The 19,496-nt window shown below is 36.9% G+C and overlaps 1 pseudogene; it reads right to left on the bottom strand.

The window, feature by feature from the left end:
• Nucleotides 1-6,923: 6,923 nt before the first annotated feature.
• Nucleotides 6,924-7,041, bottom strand: LOC129043353 (U2 spliceosomal RNA; annotated as a pseudogene).
• Nucleotides 7,042-19,496: the final 12,455 nt, after the last annotated feature.

Below are 19,496 nucleotides of genomic sequence, written 5' to 3' on the forward strand. Positions count from 1 at the left end.
ACTGATTAGATCACATACCATACCATGCAGGAAAGAGCTGTCATCACTGAATGCTGGGACATCCTGCCAAAGGCAAAGTTTCAGAATTAATGCTCTGAAATAATGAGGTGTCATCGTTCAGGATCCACTGTATGTATCAAACCAGAGACCTCTATGCAGTGCATACAGTGCTGTGTCCCCAGTAAGAATACATGGGTTCAGAAACAAATGAGTTTAAGCAAAAATAGCCCTACATACCACCCTTCCCAATAACTCTGTGCTTCCTGTCCCACTACTCTACACTTGCAGGATTGGAGGTCTTGGTCCCTAAGGAGACTCACTCTTGACAGGGGGCACAGAAAATTTCCCATTGAACTATAAGTGTCATTTGCTGTCAGGGCACTGGAAACTTTTTATGTCCAGGAATCTGTAAGGAAGGAGTCACCATCATGGCAGAGGTTAACAACTCTGACCAGGAGGAGGATATAGGCCACTTTTATACAATGGGACAGGAAGAAATATTTGTGATACTCCTGTGATCTTTGGTTGCCTTCCATTACTACCTTGCCCTATTGAAATCATGAATGAACGAGAACAGCAATGCAATCTGAAAAAAGTATGATTATTGAGTCCTCACCCCCCTCAAAAAGGAGGTTTTGGGTCACAGCAGTTACCCAGACCTCTTGAGGTAATAGGTGAAGTTACAAGAAATTTAGAATGGAAAGTGGATACAGGTGAGGATGAGTACCAGCTGTGGCCCTGAAGCCAACTATAATGATGAGACCACAGTTCATCTCACTAACCTCCCTCTTTTAGGCTTCTCCTTGGGAAGAGAGTCCCACAAGAACTGTGGAGGCGCTATCTTCGAGAACTTCATGGAGTGGTAGATCTGTACTGCTCCAAGGTGGGCTTTGGTAGCTATGGAAATTTGCTGTTGAGATTTCCTGCTGCAGGGAGCATAGCAGCATGATGGCCCCTGGGCTGCTCCCTGAATCTACCACTGCATTTGTACCAACACTGTGCTTTCCACTGGCTGCTCCTGGTTAATGACTGGCATGGCAGGGAATCTAGGGCAGCCCCATTCTGGTGAGATGTGGGACAACTCATATGGGTGACATATGAAATATTAAGAATAATTCATAGATGTATAAATATATACATACATACAAATATATGAAAGAAAAAAACTTAGTTTCTGTTCTTCCTTTAACAAGTTTTAAATATTCAAAAACCCCAGATATTTCACAATTAAAAATAGACAGAAGATGTAAACATGCAGTGATATAAATAACCAATAAATTAATGAAATATTTTATTCTCTCATAATTAAAGGAATTTAAAAAGAATCTCCCATGATTAAAGAAATAATAGAAACCACAAGATATATATAATTTTCTCACCTTCTAGATTTACCAAAATGGTTGAGTTTATCCAGCATCAGAGAGGATGTTGGGTAAGCTCATATTATGTTTTGGGGAGTACTGTTGAAAATGTTGGGAAGGATGATTTCTATTATTTATCAAAATTTTAGGTGTTGTTTCGTTTGATTCAACAATTCTGGCCAGTTGCTGACTCCTGGAATCCCAGTACTCTGGGAGGCCAAGGTGGGAGGATTGCTTGAGCCCAAGAGTTCAAGATCAGCTGGCAACATAGCGAGACACTTTCTGTACAAAAAAATTTAAAAAGTTTGCCGGGTGTGGTGGTGCCCTCTGGTAGCCCCAGCTCCTTGAGAGGCTAACGTGAGAGGATTGCTTGAACCCAGAAGGTTGAGTCTGCAGTTAGCTGTGATCATGCCACTGCACTTCAGCCTGGGTGAGAGAGAGACTGTCTCTCAAAAAATAAAATGAAATTAAATAAATAAACAATCCTATGGCTGAGAAGTTTTCCAAGTTTCTTAAGTACAAGGACATTGAAATACACCATTGTTTTTAATAGCATAAGCTTCGTGGTGTCTAATACTGATTGTTTTTTCTGTATCAAACACTGTTATAAGCACTTTACATGCATTAGCTGATTTGATCTCTTCAAAAATCTTATGAGGTGGGTAACTTATTACTCACATTTTACAGATGAAAAAAGTTAGGCACAGAGAGGTTAAGTTACTTGTCCAGGATCTACTTAGTGATGGAGATGGAATTGGGCCCAGTCTAGCTCTGCTGTCCATGCTCTTAACCACTGTACACATTACTTCTTGGTAAGTCGTGGCAGATTCACAATTGGTTAGTCACAATTCTGAATTTCAATTCCAATAACTGAAAATTGTTTTTATAACTCACTTGGTAGAAACTCTGACCTAACTGAACTCATATGACAGCAGAACATGAAATCAATTGACATGAAGCTATTTATAGTTATTATTCACCCCATTTAGCGATATATTAATTAATGATTCACTGCAGAAATATTAATGTGTTCAATTACAGAATGATGTCCCATACCATGCTGAGGATGTTCTATGATGTATGACATATAAACTCTCTATGGATGGACTAGACATATACTTAGGAGATAAAATTAACAGTGATGCAAAATTGGGTAAGGAGTGAGGGAGCGGGACACTCAAAGAGACTCAAGGGTTGATAACTTGCATTGAGCCATTCACTGAAATAGGAAACATTGCAATGGGATGGATTTGGAGAAAATGTTTTGAGTTCAGTTTGATTTCTCTCTGAGACATCAGCAGGTATATCAAGTAGGCAGTTAGATATATTGATGGGGAAGTCAAGGATAGCTCTCTGCTGGGAAACAACGTTCGTAATTCTGTAGTAGGATTTGTGAAATTCTGCTGAAATATCAAGTAAGACAGGGCTTGATTAAGCTACTTGTAGGGTATAGATAACATTAGTAAGAACTGTTTATGTGGATGTGACTGTAGAATCCTGGACCAGGAAGTGAGTGGTAGGGTGGAAATGAAGATAAAAAATACAGTTGATGCTTTTAATAAGTTTGGCTATTAAGGGTGGAGAGAAAAAAGTGGTAGTTGCAGGAAGCTGTGAGGCTAGAGTGAAGATTATTGAGACTTGAGCATACTTAAGCACACAAGAGCCCGGGCGTGGTGGCTCACAGGTGTAATCCCAGCACTTTCAGAGACCAAGGTGGGTGGATCACTTGAGGTCAGGAGTTCGAGGCCAACCATGGTGAATCTCGGTCTCTATTAAAAATACAAAAATTAGCTGGGCGTGGTGGCGGGCACTTGTAATCCAGCTACTCAGGAGGCTTAGGCAGGAGAATCACTTGAACCCGGGAGGTGGAGGTTGCAGTGAGCCAAGATCGCGCCACTAACCTCCAGCCTGGGTGACAGAATGAGACTCTGTCTCAAAGAAAAAAAAGAAAAAAGAACACAGGATGGCAAAGACATACTCAGCATGCAGGTTTTGAGTAAATGCAGTAGAGTAGGCTCTAGAATGCTGATGGAGGGATAGGCCTTAGGAGGAGGAAATGGTATTCACTTCTTTTAGGAAGGAAGGAAGATAGCGTGTGTAGATTCTTATGTACACAGGTCTCAATGTTTTAAATCAAGAAGATAAAAAGATTCCGTCAGATAGCCTCAAGTTAGTACCTCATCTTCTGGGCCATGAGTGTGGGGTACACTTGGAGGTTTCATGAGAGGAGAAAAATTTTGAAATAATTCTTGCCAATTGTGGCGGATCATCAAACAGATTAGCAGAATATTGCCATGCAAGTTTGAGAGTCTGTTGAAATAAGAGTTAATGGTTTAATTTGATAGCAAAGTGCAGCACTTTCTCCAGAAAGGCTTTCTCCCAGTAAGGCTATTAGGGTACAAGAGTATAAATACCTGCTATGGAGAGGGCTATGTCACACCAGAAGACCTAACTCCGTTTAATTAAGGAAAATTAGCTGCTAAATTCAAAAAAGTACAGTTGCTCATTTCTAAATAATCATTGTAGCCAAAATACTGAAATGAAAGTTATAGAATGGAGTTTAAACAGAGCTTGGGCTCGTGGGTCAAGCGGCCTTGGTTGGAATTCCAGCTCTGCATTTACTTAGCTGAATATCCTTGGACAAATTGGTTCCCCTTCCAGTGCCACCGCTGTCTCATCTGTAAATTGGGCTAATTAATGGAAAATAGAACAGTTCTTGCACGTAATAAGTGCTCAGAAGTGTGGCACCCTGCTCAGGGCTTCATAAAGAGTAAGTCAAGGAACCAACAAACCCGAGAGTCTGGCTTGAGTCTAGGTTCTTAAATATTATTCAGGGACTGTTCAGAAAGCCCAAATGTTAGCTGTAATTTTAAAAATTTAAGTATGACTTTTAAAAGTATGCTTTCATTTTTTTTGTTCATTCAAAATCAATAAAGAATAAATACCTTATAAAACATTCTCTTTCAAGACTGTCCTTGGGTGATACAATGGATTGACATTTTTATAACAATAGGCTACATCTAGATTTCACTCAACATGGTGGCATTTAGATGTCAATAAATGTGAGTGTTTGATACAGTCTTTATTAGCACAAAACTAAGTCTCTTAGGAAAATACAATCGTCATTTGAATGGATAAAATTGGTAGATAATAGAAAAATTTGTGTTTTGTATCTCTCAAGAAAAAGTGTTACCCAAATCGGTTTTTAGGCTTTGAAGCCAAATCTATAAAATAATCACATTTTCACAACAATTATACTGGGGTTTTTGGTTAGAAGGGTAACACAATGTATCAGTCCATATGTAGATACCTAACTTCCTGTGGTGTGTCTTCAAAATAAGAAAAAGAAATTAATTGAAGAATTATGGAACAAAAAGCACAAATATTCTTTTACTCAAATTAGTAGGGTCAAGTCAAAAGTGAAAAAAATTAAAAGGGAAAATAAAAGTGAATACCACAGTAAACAGTAAATATACCAAAAAATCCTTCTAGAATACACTAAAGCTATCCAAAGAGATAAATGCCGTCTGGACATTTTTTTTGTTTGTTTGTTTTATAAGATAAAACAAAAGTTTAGGAAAGTTCAGAATTGGATCCCATTTAGTCAGATTTTAAAATTTCACCGATTTTAGGAACCATTTTCTGTTAAATCATATAAACACAAATAATAATACAGTTTACAATGAAATACTATTTTACATCTTTAAAAAATGAAGAATAAGTTTAAGTAGTGGAATCACATGCTAGTCTTCTGATTTCACTAAATCCTCTTTCCAATTCCCACAGCTTTGTCATCATTAATAACCTTCTCATTTTGGAAGCCTGAAGGGCTCATAATTTTTATTATAATTGCTTTCATATTTCTATTTTTATATTATTTTAGATTATGCCTCTTTCTTTTTTCCCTGAAATGTGGCTCCAAACGGATACTCTTTGGTCTTCTTTCAATTTTTCTGCACATTTCCTCTAATGATTGTTACAGCTTGAATTCCATCTGTGAAAATAAGTAATTCACAATCTAAGCTGTTGGAACTTTAAAATATTTTGAGCCTTAAGGGAATGTAATTATGAAACCTGAGTCACGTAAACAGGCAGCTATAACCTAGAAAGCTGTAACATTTGTTTTTCTGATTATATGTTAGCATTTTTACTTATATTGTTTTATAAAATATTGTAAATGACCGAGAGGTGCTGGGGAAGACTTCTTCCCTCCTACCTATTGGTCTTAATTACAAATTATCTTCTCTCTTTCCTCTCTCCCACAAAGACTTCATGAGTATCACATTGTTTAAGAGGGAATGTTAAATACACTCTTTTGAATTAGAAAGAAAAAGCAAGATGTATGAAAAAGAAGACAAACTGCAGCTAAATTGTTATAACTCATAAACTAGCCTTGTATAGAAAATGTTACAATCCTACAAAATTTCGTTGTTTTCTACCTATATAAGTGGACCTTAACTTTCAGCTTTGGAGTACTGATCCCATTCCTTTGGAGTCTGTTACCTGAATGGCTATTCTTAGCTTTACACTTGAATAAACTCTTTTAATCTGGATTTTGATCCTTTCAATTATTTCAGGTTGGCACTGGTAAACTTGCAAAACCTTCTTAACAGTCCTAATTGTTCACAGGAGTGATATTCTATCACATTTGCTCTATTACATAGACTATTCAAGGGACTCATATCCCATCACCTTTTCCATATTTTCATGGTTAGCTATAATTTTATGACGCACCTAGGTTCATAAGTGAGTCTATATTTTTCCTTTTTCTATCTCCTTTATCTGTTTTTGTAATTTATAAAATCAATAGAAATCAAAAAAATATTTTGGACTTAACCAAAAACATAGGATCTTTATGATGAAAGTGAATTTATAGAAAGATATTTCATGATCTTGGATGGATTACTTAGTATTATATAAATATACATTCTTAACAAATTATATATTACATACAAATAAATAAAAATATATAAATAAAAATATTACAAAGACAGTAATAAAAGCAGTGTGGATTAGTGCAAGAACAGAACAGATCAATGCAAAGTTTAGAGAACAACAGAGACAGACCTCTGTATAAAGGTAATTTGTGGAGATATACAAACATACCCAAGAATGACCCCTAAGTCAATGGGAAATAGATGTGTTGTAAAAAACAAAATAAGGCTGTCCAACTCTATGGAAAAATAATAAAACTTAATTCCTACTGAGTACAATGTGATCTCTATTTAAATTAAACCTCACTATGACAGGTAAAACAATAACCATTCATGAAAAAGTCTCCTCTCTAATAAAAATCTTAAATTTTCAAAGCATAACCCGTAAGGCAAAGAAATTTATGAATTTAATTCCATTCACATAAAACATTTCTTTCAAAAAGGGAAGAAGTTAATAGACAAATGGCAAAATGACAGAAGAGATTTGCAATCTTAGAGCCTACTAAGGTTTTAAGATTTCTTAGTCATTAAAATGTCTTATCTTTACAAAAAATTATTTAGTTTACCAAAGCTTTTAAAATGGAATTTTATTCTTTTACCATAAATGTATATTATTTTATCATTTTAAAATGATTATTGCAAGATAGGTTGTATGAATGTATAATACCAGTGGAGAAAATGAACATTGTGTATTAAACTGATAAGAAATACTACACTTGATCTTAGCCAAAAGGCTGAGATGGGATTAACATTGTGTTTTATAGAGTGTGGTTCAATAGCTATTCCCATTAGAACCTGGAGAATTGGTTAAAACATATTCCCAGTTCTACACCAGCCCTATTTAAATTCACTGTGATATTAGATAGTTTTCCCCCATGCTGTAGGAAGTGAGGTCTGTCCTTTCTCCTAGCTATGACTGTAGTGAGTAAGATTAGTTTCTTCCTAGGAGACTCTATAGGGATGTACAATTTCTTGCAAAGGTTGATCCTAAAATTTGTTCTCCAAAGATTTTTACCATTCTTTAGCTACTTGCAGTTACTTCCATAGTAGTTTAATTGTATTTTCTCTGTAGAGGAGGTACAGTTGATTTTATGGAACTGTGTTTCCTTTGGACAGGTTGAACTATTTAGTTTTCACATGAGTAGCTATATGTTTTAAAAATCCGTAATCTGACAAAATTGCTGTTTTTCTCATAGTATGCCCTATCCTAAATGATATTGCTGGTGGAAGGATGAGCAGAAAAGTAGGTACAGTATGACGAGAAAAATAAAAACATTTGGGGGAATAAAGATGGCCATTTTCCCACAATGATGCTTTAGACCTTGGCGGTTCTGAGTGCCTACTGCTTAAGAATAGGTATCTCTTGCCCATGTTCAAATTGGAAAATTTAAAGAGTTTTAGGATTAAAGAGAACAGCATTTTGTGTATTGTCATAATCCTGCTACCATCTTGGTAGCTACTTTGCTGATTACATGTTAGGGTGATCAATGTTGATTTTCAAGTGATTAGGGAAGATTAGGGGTATTCAAACTTTCTGTAAAGGGCCAGAAGATAAATAATTTAAATTTTGTGGGCCATATGCTCTCTGTCACAACCACTCAACTCTGCCATTGTAGTGTGAAAATAGCCATAGACAATACACAAACAATGGGCATGGCTTTGTTCCAATAAAACTTTATAAGAATGGACAGTAGATTTGGCCCAAAGCCATAGTTTCCACACCTCTGGTCCAGATATAAGCATGTTGGCTCATGTTTGGTTGTGGTATGTGTGTCAGGAGTGGTTATCCTTCCATAAAGATTAAGAGTCTGGCAATGAGCAGAGGGACTTCTGTTGGTAACAGAAAAATAAATGTCTTGGGATAGAGATTTATCCACACAAATAAAGTCAGGGTTAATTGAATGAAAATGTGTTTACAGTGAGAAATTAATGCCCTTACAGCATTGAAGAAAGATAAACTAGTGGATTTCTATTTCCATGGAGATTTTATGTAACACAATGGCCTTTTCACTATGCCATTTTCTGTAATTACCATTAGCACAGAGGCTGTTAATTCAATATAATCAAGGAATGTAAAGGTCAGCTAACATGGTGCTATGTCCAGCACTAAATATTTTTCTCCATTTTTCCATATTTTATAATTGAGTTTTCTTGTCAGACTTTTCAATATTATTTTGAGATTTGGCTGTTCCTGCCAAAATGAAATGAAATTATTAAGAAGAAATTTTCAGCATTCGTTCACATTAAAAATTCCATTTAATACATATTTTTTCTGTTACATTAAGCAGAAGAGGCTTTCATTTATCTCAAATGTACCCATGCTTGCTGTGGGTGAACGGAAGGAACATCACTTATTGATCTCAGTCAGAATTAATGAGCAATAGTTACTTGTGAGCCTGTGTTCTTTTGTCATCTTTCTTCTTCTCTTGCCCAGTGACCCAAACCACCATTATAATGGGCTTTCTTTGTACATTTATCATGTCTTTACTGATTGGACTGTATTTGAAAGTCAGGCACTTTTGAGCTTGTAACCCTGACTTTCACATGTCAGCCACATGTATAGTGTTGTGTTTTTAAAACATGGCACTCTATTACTCTCCAGTTTCTCCACAAGCATAATAAACCTAGAAAATACATTTTTATATAATATATGACACTAGAAAAGTAAACTAATTAAAAAATTACTTAACAGGGAAAATAAGAATTGCTAAAAGCACTATCTTATTATTGAGTCCCAAGCCTGAAAGAATTTCCTAGAGGTCTTGGTTCATCTTGATAAGATCTATGTTTAAAGCATGCCAGAAAAATGTGTGCTAATTTTATGAAATTTCTTGGAAAGCAGATTGGATTTCATCATGTCACTACTCTTTGAGGGGTAGTATACTCAATATGGTACAGCATACTGACAGAAGCAAACAACCTATAGGTCATGTGATTACTAATGCTTACCTCCTCTGCTTCACAGTCCTTACACAATTTTTTTCCCATTTATTTCACAATCTTTACTTTCTCTTTTTTTCCATATCCACTTTCCTCACTGGAGTTTCAGCACTTGTTGTTACCTAGTTTACTGAATTTATCTTCTGATTAGTCGTCAAAACATCAGCCTTGACTTCTGTAATTCATCCTTCACACTATCATCAAAATGACTTTTCTTGCAAAAATGATTGTTACTTTCCTGCTCAAAAGTCTTCAAAGATTTCTAATTGTTTACAGGAAGAAAATTTAGACTTCTAGGCATGCTATTTTGGGCATGCTGTCTTAGGAAAGCAGAGCTTAAGACCAAGATCTTCATGCACATGGTTTATTTGGGAAGTGATCCAGGGAGCAGGAACCTTTTGAGGAATCTTAGGTTCTCGGATTCTCAAATGTATTGAAGAACTCCCCGCTGGAGACTAAAAAGGGAAGTATTTGTTCTTCAGTTCCTTTTCCTTCCTGGTGAAGGGGAGCTCTGTGGGTTTCAATGGTCCTACCCATCTGGCTTGTACACGCATAATTGCCATGTGTGATCCTACAGGTGTCTCTAGCATATTATCGAGAATGTCCTGGACAGGAAGTAAGAAGTATGGGACATGGGAAGGCAACATCCTGTAAGAATCCTCCTGCCCAAGTATGCGTGGAAATGATTTCCACAGTAGTGGCTGGAGTTAGAGATGGGGCTATTAGGATTTGAAGTAGTACCCAAGAATTGTCAAAATCATGTGGCATAAAAATGCTTCTTACATTACATTACGTGACTTGAATTTCTATCCAATCTGATATTTCATCATTCTTTTTCCATGCCCAGACCAAATGTATAGAGGCTACTAACTTGCTTATTAATTAATTTATTCATTAAAAGTTTGTTGAGCGAGATTATGTATCGGGTAACCTTTTAGACATTGGGGATGCAGAGAAGTTTCCAGGCCTCATGCAGGTTGTATTTGACTTGGAGGAGGCAAATAACAAACATGTAAAGATATGAATGTGATGATTTCAGTTAGTGGTAAGGGTGATAAAGATAATAAAGCAAGGCAATAAGATAAGTAGAGTAGAGGAAGGGCTGAGTGAAATCCTCTCCCTGGAAATTATATTTGACCTGCAGTTTAAAGGATGAAAGTGAAAAACCTATGCAAGAATCTGGGGACAGTATGCTGCAGGTGAAGATGATAAAAGTGCAAAAAATCTAGAGCTGCAAATCAGTTTTGTGTGTTCTAAAGGGAGGGAGAAGGCTATATGGTTAAAGTCTAGGGAATAGAAGAGAGAGTGAAGAGAAGAAGAAATATAGGTAGGACTAGAATTTGTAGATCCCTTTAAGTCAAGGTAAAAATTTTGGATTTTAGTAAAATTTCATTGAAATATCATTGAAGGGATTTAAGAAGAGAAGAAATATGATATGATTTACATTTCATAAAAATGCCTCTGGCTACTATAAGGATTTGCCTGGGCCTTGAACCTTTCCCACCCTGTGTCATTGAAGATGCTGCCTTTATAATACATATCACCATTTGAATGTGTTTTCCTTACAGGATGTAACTCTTCTTGAGGGAGGGCACCATGTCTTCATATTTTTGTAGACAGTGCACCTCACATATTACAATTACTAAATACATGATTGATAATAAATGTTATAAGATGGATGAATGAACGCAGGTCTACAAGGGTGTTTCAATAAGTGATAGTAGAATATGAAGACTACACAGCATACAGAGTAGTGGTTTTTCTGAACTATTATTCATTGCCCGAATATTTTCTAATCCTCTACATCTAAGTCTTAAGATGACATCCCTGTGTTGTTTGCTTATGTTCGACTTGTGACTTACTCTGCCTTTCAGGTCATTCCCTCCTCTTCCACTGAATAGCTTAGATGTTTTTCACTGTGAAGTTAATTTTATTTCAGTAAGTACAAGAGAAGTAGTAGAGTATAGGTTTAAGAGTACAGAAATTGGAGTGAGGAAACAAGGATTTAAAGGGTGAATTAAAATATGAACTTGAGACAGTGCAAGGAAGATCCAATGCTCTAAAAAGGCATTGGTGACTTTGAAAATCTTTTCAGAATGTAGAAATAGGACAGCCTCACAGGTGCTTGAGCTGTATAGTTAGATTTGCAATTCAATCATGAATGTACTATTCATTAGCTCAGTGACCTTGAGTAAGTCACTTAATCTTAATAAACCTCAATTTCTTCATGTATTTTATGTGAATAACAGTGTGTACTCCATAGGATCCTTGTGAGGTTTAAGTAACCTAATTGTATATGAAATGCTTAGGACAATTTTGGACACATTTTATACTCTCTAAACTGGTAGTATTATTCTTAGTAACCAAAATATGCCTCAAAAGAGAATGACACAATAATAGCCTTTTCCAACTGTAGTGATTAAATTAATTATTGGTTGCTGATATTTCCAGGAGAGTTGATTTGCAGGGTATTTTTGTTGAGGCACAGAGCTACAGTCCAAGTTCCTTTGATTTCTGTTTTGATTTCCAACCTAGGGTCAAAATAAATCAATTTGTGAATCTTGCAATGAATCCATTATCCTTAAGGAGGGAGCATTTGGAAGACCAATTATAAAATTAAAAAGAATTCAGAATATTGCTCAGTAGAACTATAATCCTATTTCTCTATGTAATTTTACATATGCAATTTTAGAATAATTCTACTTTGTCGGCTAAGAACAATTTTGGTTAGAAGTGGTAGAAAATTCAACTCTAAGTGGCTAAACAGATAGTAGTTTATTTTTCTCTCATATAAGAAAAAGTCGAACTGTTCATCAAAGCTGTTAATCAGTGTTTTGATTTCCTTCCTTCTTGGAAAAATGATACAATAGTACAATTCTATATGATAGATTTATGCTTCTTTCTTCCTTAAAGTTAGGTGTAGCTATAGTTGCTTTGGCCAATGGAATGTGAATATGTGTGGCATTTCTGGGCAGAAGCCTTGAAGAGTTAGTGTTTCTGCCAAGCTCCCTTCCCTCTGCCATGGTGATTGGTGATATATCACATGACAGTCTAATGGAACACAGCCTTCATTGGCCACTGGGGTTTTGAGGTTGTTGGTTACAGCAGCATATTCAACTGATAAATAGTCTCACTAACACAAATCGTACAAGACATCAGCTTTATCATATCCTGTTTTATCATCTCTGTTTTCATTTTCATTCCTATCATATCATATTCTCAAGATGGCTGCAGCAACTCCAGGAATCATTTTAGTGTTCAAAGCAGGAAGAATTGGTAAAGAGGGGTGATACCAGGCACATTATTCATTTTACCAAGAATGCAAAAGATATTCTGGGAAGCTTTTCAGACCTCCCCTTACATCTGCTTGGCCAGGAGAACTGGGTTAAATGGTTGCCACTAGTTACAAGGGAAGTTGTAAAGTGGGCATAGTTCCATCCCAAAAGAAACTGAGAAGATGTGGGGATGTGATATTGATCAGGCCACTGACAGTGTATGCCACAAGGGCACAGTTACCATAGCAAGTATTCCTTTTTCCAAATGAAGATGGAAACACTCCAGTAGGATCAACTCAAAATCCCCATTTCAAGTCAGCAATCAATATAGAAAACCACTTTTTGGATTAATTCTCCCCACCACTGTATCCCAGTGCATCAGTTTTATGAGCTAAGCCCTATTTCCCAAATTGTTATTGGACAGTTATATGGGCAATAGTAAAAAAAAAAAAAATTTGACTGAGGCAAGATATATCAGTTCTGTTACTTCTTCCTATCTACAAATCACCACATTTTGCTAAGCAAGAGAGTTAGTTTGATCTGGTCATAATAGTCTTTCATAAAAAATGTTAAAGGGACTTATTTTTTGAAAACATAAGCAATTATGATTTCAGTTATTACCCAAATCATAATCATCTTTTGGAAACTTAAAATTGACTGGTAGTTTGTTCGGAAGTCCTAGTATATATTAGAATTGCTGATTTTTAATATCCAGGCTATAATACTTTCACTTTTTTCATATTTTCCATTTTTGGGAAATTATATGTACTGCTCTTGTCTTTTTTTAAAAAAAACGAAATGTCTTTAAAATGACATGCCCTTTTTTTAGGGAAGTTCCATTTTTGATTTGGACTTCTTGATGTTCATTATACAAAATCAATGTAGCTTTTTATATTTTAAAATTCTCTGTTGATGGTATAATGTGTTCAGCATATGTATGGGGGCGGTGGCTGAGAAGACAGGCATTTAAGCAACAGTTTGTCCTAAACTTGAGGGCTCCCTTTGATTTGGTTTAAAAATATAGTCACTAGTCATTTTTTCAGTTTCTTGAAGAGCTTAATAATATAGATATGTACTAAGCCTGCTAATGTTTATAGCTCTGTTTTTTCCTCTGAGGCTAACTTATAAGGCAAACACTCTCTCTTGATTTTGATACATGTAAAGTTGGGCTGAAACTGCTGTTTCCATGTTCTGCTTGACCATCAACATTATGATTTTGGAAGACACGTATATGGTTCACGCTGTAGTAGCTTCCCTTTAACAAGGCATTCAGCAGAGCCTTCAGTTTCCCTTCCCAGCTTTTCCTTTGGTCTACTGGTTTATCATAAATAATTGGAAGGCATGGGTCACTTAGAAAATGTGACCAAAGACTGGGCCTACCAAGATCTTTCCAGAACAAAGCTTATGTGGTTTATGACCAGATCTCCGTTCTATGAATTTGTGAAATTCTTTGGAAAGCCATATGATTCTTTTACATTCGGAATAAAATGTGTTAATTACATTTTAATTGAGATTAAAAGTAACAGAATATTCTTTAAAAATACTTAAAACTTTAAGCCTCATTAAGTTGCTTAATGCTATAAACAAGCTTAAGTCTATTAAAATTAAAGAAAAGGATTACAGAGTTTGTGAATGCAGGGAGTTCACTTGCTCAGTGTGCAGTAAAAAATTAAACTTGCCCAGAGAATCATTCGGCCTTTAACTAGCTTCTGGGAGATAACCTTTAAGCCCTTGGAATGTCCTGCTTGATAAAAGTGTCTGTTTACCAGGGAGCCTTGGGCCATTCCAGATACCCGATGACTTATGGTGGAGAACTTGGGCCACGCAGTATCAACTTGATACTTGAGGAGCTGGGGATAGGTCAGCCAGGCAGGTGGTTAGTGATGTTTAAGTGGCCAGTGATGTTTAAGTGGCCAAGCCATAATAAAACTCTGAACACCAAGATTTGGGTGAGTTTCCCTGTTTGGCAATACTCTATGCATGCTGTCACACAGTACTGTTAAGAAAAACCATTGCTATCTGCGCTGTAACCATAATAAGTCCATTTATCAATACTCAGCAAATCAGTACACTGAGACACAGGGTTGCATCAGATAAAGTGGTTTAATTGTAGGACTGCTGAATGAGAGGATGGGAGGAAATCTCAAATCCATCTCCCTGTAGAGTTTGGGACTAGAGATTTTAAGGGTTTTGGAGTGGGCTGGCATGTGAAGAGTACAGGGTGAAGTGATAGGTCAGAGAGCAGAATAAACTGTATTCCTATGTTGATTCTGTTCCTCTGTGGGGGTCTTCAAACTGGTTGGCCTCAGCTGTTTTGTTGGAATTCAGGATCTGAAAAACATCTTAAGCAATTCTTAAACAAAAGCCTTATGATTCTAACATCAGAAATCCTATCTATTGGAACAGTAGGGATGCAAATGTTATCTAGTGACTTTTGGTTACAAGGAAGTGGGTCAAAGTGCAGCCTGATTAATGCTTAATTTTACCTATACTTCTGTCCAGAATTCGTGTTAGCGTTGTGAGGACGAGTTCAGCATGACTTTACCAGGAAAGGACAAGTGGAAGCACCATCAAGCACCACACTTGGTCTCTCATGAACCCTGCTCTTGGCAACTCTTCCCTTTGTTGATTTTAACCTGTATCTTTTCACTGTAATAAACTGTTGGTGAATATAATGGCTTTCTGAGTCCTGTAATTCCTCCTAGTCAATTCCTCCTAGTCAAATCCAGGGTAATCTTGGAGACCTTCTGAATTACATTTAGATTGTCATCCTTTAGCTACTGGAAATTTGCTTTAAGTCTAAAAATAGTTGCAAAGAATCCCCACCACTTTCTTCCACAGGCTTAGTCCACCACAAAGTCTCCTTCTTTGGTGGACTCAGAAATGCTGCAATTAGATGTGTTGGATGGTAGTTACGCCTGCTTCACTGCATTCCCATGAGGGGAGGTGGTGGATGGTTTCTGATGCAAGTGGTTCTTTGCTTTATTACTGGAGAACATGACCCTCACACATTCTATCCTTCACTGATGCTATGGTCAGCGTAGGAAGAATTGGGAAGGAGATTAAGAATGTTTTCATCTGGCCGGGCGCGGTAGCTCAGGCCTGTAATCCCAACACACTGGGAGGCCGAGGCAGGTGGATAATGTGAGGTCAAGAGTTCGAGAGCAGCCTGGCCAACATGGTGAAACCCCATCTCTACTAAAAATACAAAAAAATTAGCCAGGCATGGTGGCATGTGCCTGTAGTTCCAGCTACTTGGAAGGCTGAGGCAGGAGAATCGCTTGAACTTGAGAGGCTGAGGTTGCAGTGAGCCGAGATTGTGCCATTGCAGTCCAGCCTGGGTGACAAGAGTGAAACTCTCTCTCTAAAAACAAAAAAGAAGGTTTTCATCCAGACATCCAGTTTCTTTCTTCCTCCTAACCTAACATCTCATTGCCTCAGCTTCTGTTTTCCTGAACTTAGGCTATATTCTCAAATTACTGTCAACTAAACCCTGCTAGTGTAAGCTAAACATGGCTTAGAACACTCCTTTTTGGAGCATTTTATTTATGATTAGGGATACTGAACACTGGCTTTCTGAAGGAGAAGAAGTATTTGGGGACAAAAAATTTTTCACTGCCTGTTTTCAATGGCCCCATTGGGCATGGGGAGATCAGAAAAGTGTCTTTTCTGATGTGACCCAGTATTACTCCTGAAAAGAGAAGTTGAATTGATTTGGGAATAACTTCTCTTCACTTAGCCATTTGCAATGATCTCTTTCAGGCTTACCGTATTTCTTTACACATTCTTATGCCAGTAATATCTCCCTCTTCACCCAGATGAGAGGTCTAAAGCACTTTATAACATGTTCTTGAGTAGAAATTCTAGAACCTCTGGGACTCTCACCAGGAAACTCCTTGCTAAGCTTCTTGCACCATCTACTGTTAGGGTCTTTGCTTTCCCCCAGGTTTTTACCTCTTTATCCAGCTCTCTGGAATTAACCTTTATTTTGATTCTTTCTTTAATTGTAGACTCAACCTGTATTCCCCATGGCTTCTGTCTTGACTTCATGTACATCTCTGTAGCTCTCATTACACTTGTCTCATCACATATCTTCCCCTGTAGGGTGAAAGAACTGTGTCAACTATGTTCCCACTTCTGTTCCCAGTACCTAACATAGTTCCAAAAAAATGGTAGTTGCTCAATAATCATTTGTTGGATTGATGAATGAATGAGAGCTAGGCATATTTCTACTTTCATATCTGAACTGCCTCCAGGAATGTCAGTTTAAGTCAGAGATTTGGTACATTTAGTTTTCTGACTTGAGCTTTTTGAGAATTTAGGGGTTATAATTTGAAAGCTCTTTTTTGTAGCTTGATGAATAAGAACATCAATGAAATTTTTTTCCAAACAAAAAGGCAGCAAACTATCAACAAATCCTGTAGAATATTTATTTAAAATAAATACTTAGGAAGATCAGAAATAAAATAATTGCTATCTACAATACAAAATAAAAATCAGGCCACTGGAGGGGGCCTGGGAAACAGAGAGACTTCTTACAAATTGTCATTCTTCAATTAAAGATTGCTTTCTATTTTGGTAGCATCTCTGCTGAGAGCATTCCCACAGTTTTTAATAGCTCAGTCTCAGCTGTCAGGAACATTTGTGTTAATTTTTCCTGTTCAGTACACATAAGAATTTCTGTGCCTGTTGTTTGCAGATACCGAAGTCTGCTTCCTAATAATGTGACTGAATATGTCCATCAAATATAGCTGTAAAAATTCCCTTCTGTTTCTTGAAAACCCTGGGATGTTATAAGATTCTTCTGCTGGGATATCAAATCACATACAAATTAAATGTAACAATGGACTTATTTAGAGATATTTCTTTTGCTGTATTAGTATGCTCTGGTGAAAATGAAGAAAGGATACCATATGATTACATTTTTTGACCTTATTGTTATTATTATCATCAAGAGGGCGATTTGCACATCATTTTGAAAACATTAACTATACATGGAAAACAGGTACATTAAGAATTAGACAAACATTACTCCTGCATTTTTAGTGGATTCAAATGCTTCCTGTTCTCAATAATCGTTTGAATCTTCTCCATATTGGGTATATTCATTTGCTATAACTGCTATTAAACATTGCTGCTACAATTAACGGTTTCATACAATTCCCATTTGTCATTTCACAGCTCTGTAGCTCAGAAGTCCAGGTGCATTGTAGCTCAGCTGTTTCTCTGATCTGGGTTTGAAGGACAAATTCAAGGTGTTGGCAAGGTGCATTCTTTTCTGAAGGCTCTAGGGATGAATCTCCTTTCAAGTTCTCTTGGATTGCTGGTAGTGTAATTCCATGGAGTTACAGGACTGAGGTCTCAATGTACTCATTGGCTGTTACCTGGGGATTCTCAGCTTCTAGAGGCTGCCTGCATTCCCTGGTTTGTGGCCTCCTTCCTCCAACTTTAACACCAGCAATGGAAATTTGAGTCTTTTTATGCTTCTACCTCCCCTTCTTCATTATCTTTATTCTGCTTTCCTCTTCTGTGGCATCTCTCTCCTAATTCTTGTGGAAAATTTTCTCAGCTTTAAAGGGCTCAATTGATGATATAGGGCACACTGGGGTAATCCAGGAAAATTTTCTTATCTTAAGGTCCATAACCTTAATTATACCTGCAAAGTATGCCACAGTAATTGGTTAATGTTTAATTAGCTAAGTGTCAGGAATCTGGGAGGAACAGGGGTGGCAAGTAAAGCCCAATGTGCGTGGACAGTAGATGTTAATGTCACCACTGACCCCATGTGTGATAGTGTGTGAGTTAAATAACTGCAATAACCCCTGTGCACTGAGGTCATGCTAGATTGTAGGCACTTTATACAGGCAGGACCTAATCCTTAAAACAACCCTGACATTTTGTGGATTATCATTTTAGTGATGAGAAATAGAGATATAAAGTCACTAAGTAACTTTCCCACAATTACACAATTTTCAAGTTGTAGAGCAACAATTTGAGTCCAGATTTGATTGACTTCATCTGCTTGTCCTGTGGATTTAAAAAACAGGTGTATGCAGAGCACCCAGAAGAATGGTTGACATTTATTTTATAACAGTTGAGTGGCAACTGGTGGGCTATTTTTTTTACAATTTTCATTTATTTTTTTCTCATTATCTACTCTCCAGCCCTCCCTAGCCCTTATTTTCTCACTATTGGCTATTACTGCAAAATAAAAGGAAGTGCTATACTAATCAGCAAGAAGGAAAAAAACATTCTGGGTATTAAGAACTTACTGTATGCCAAGTATAGTGCTAGATATTTTTCATTGTTTTCTCATTTATTTGCATCATATTTGAGGATGTCTATAAAATAATGAATATGATAATGTTTTAAGAAGCTGGAGTGGTGTGTGAAGAAGGAAATGTTTATTCAGTGCCCTCCAAGTACTGTGCAAACAAATTAATGATTCTATCACTTAATCCTCCTAATAGTCATAAAAATTAATTTTTATTACTTCAATTTTAGAGATGGAAAAAACAGATGAGATACTGATAGAGGAAGCCACTTGATCAAGGATACAGCATAAACTAATAAGGAAATTTGACCTAATCTGTCAAATCCCAAACTCAATTTCAGAACCGAAACAAATAAAAGTTGCCTTACAAGTAGGCTTTTTTGTTTTGTTGTGTTGTGTTTTGTTTTTTTTGTTTTTTGTTTTTGAGATGGAGTCTCACTCCGTCACCCAGGCTGGAGTGCAGTGGCACAATCTCAGCTCACTGCAACCTCTGCCTCCTGGGTTCAAGCAATTCTCCTGTCTCAGCCTCCTGAATAGCTGGGATTACAGGCGTGCACCACCATGCCTGACTAATTTTTGTATTTTTAGTAAAGACAGGGTTTCACCATGTTGGCCAGGCTGGTCTCGAACTCCTGGCCTCAAATGATCTGCTGCCTTGGCCTCCCAAAGTGCTGGGATTACAGGCGTGAGCCACCAAGCCCAGCCAAAAGTA

Source organism: Pongo pygmaeus, chromosome 7, assembly GCF_028885625.2.
Source record: "Pongo pygmaeus isolate AG05252 chromosome 7, NHGRI_mPonPyg2-v2.0_pri, whole genome shotgun sequence".
Classification (NCBI taxonomy): domain Eukaryota; kingdom Metazoa; phylum Chordata; class Mammalia; order Primates; family Hominidae; genus Pongo; species Pongo pygmaeus.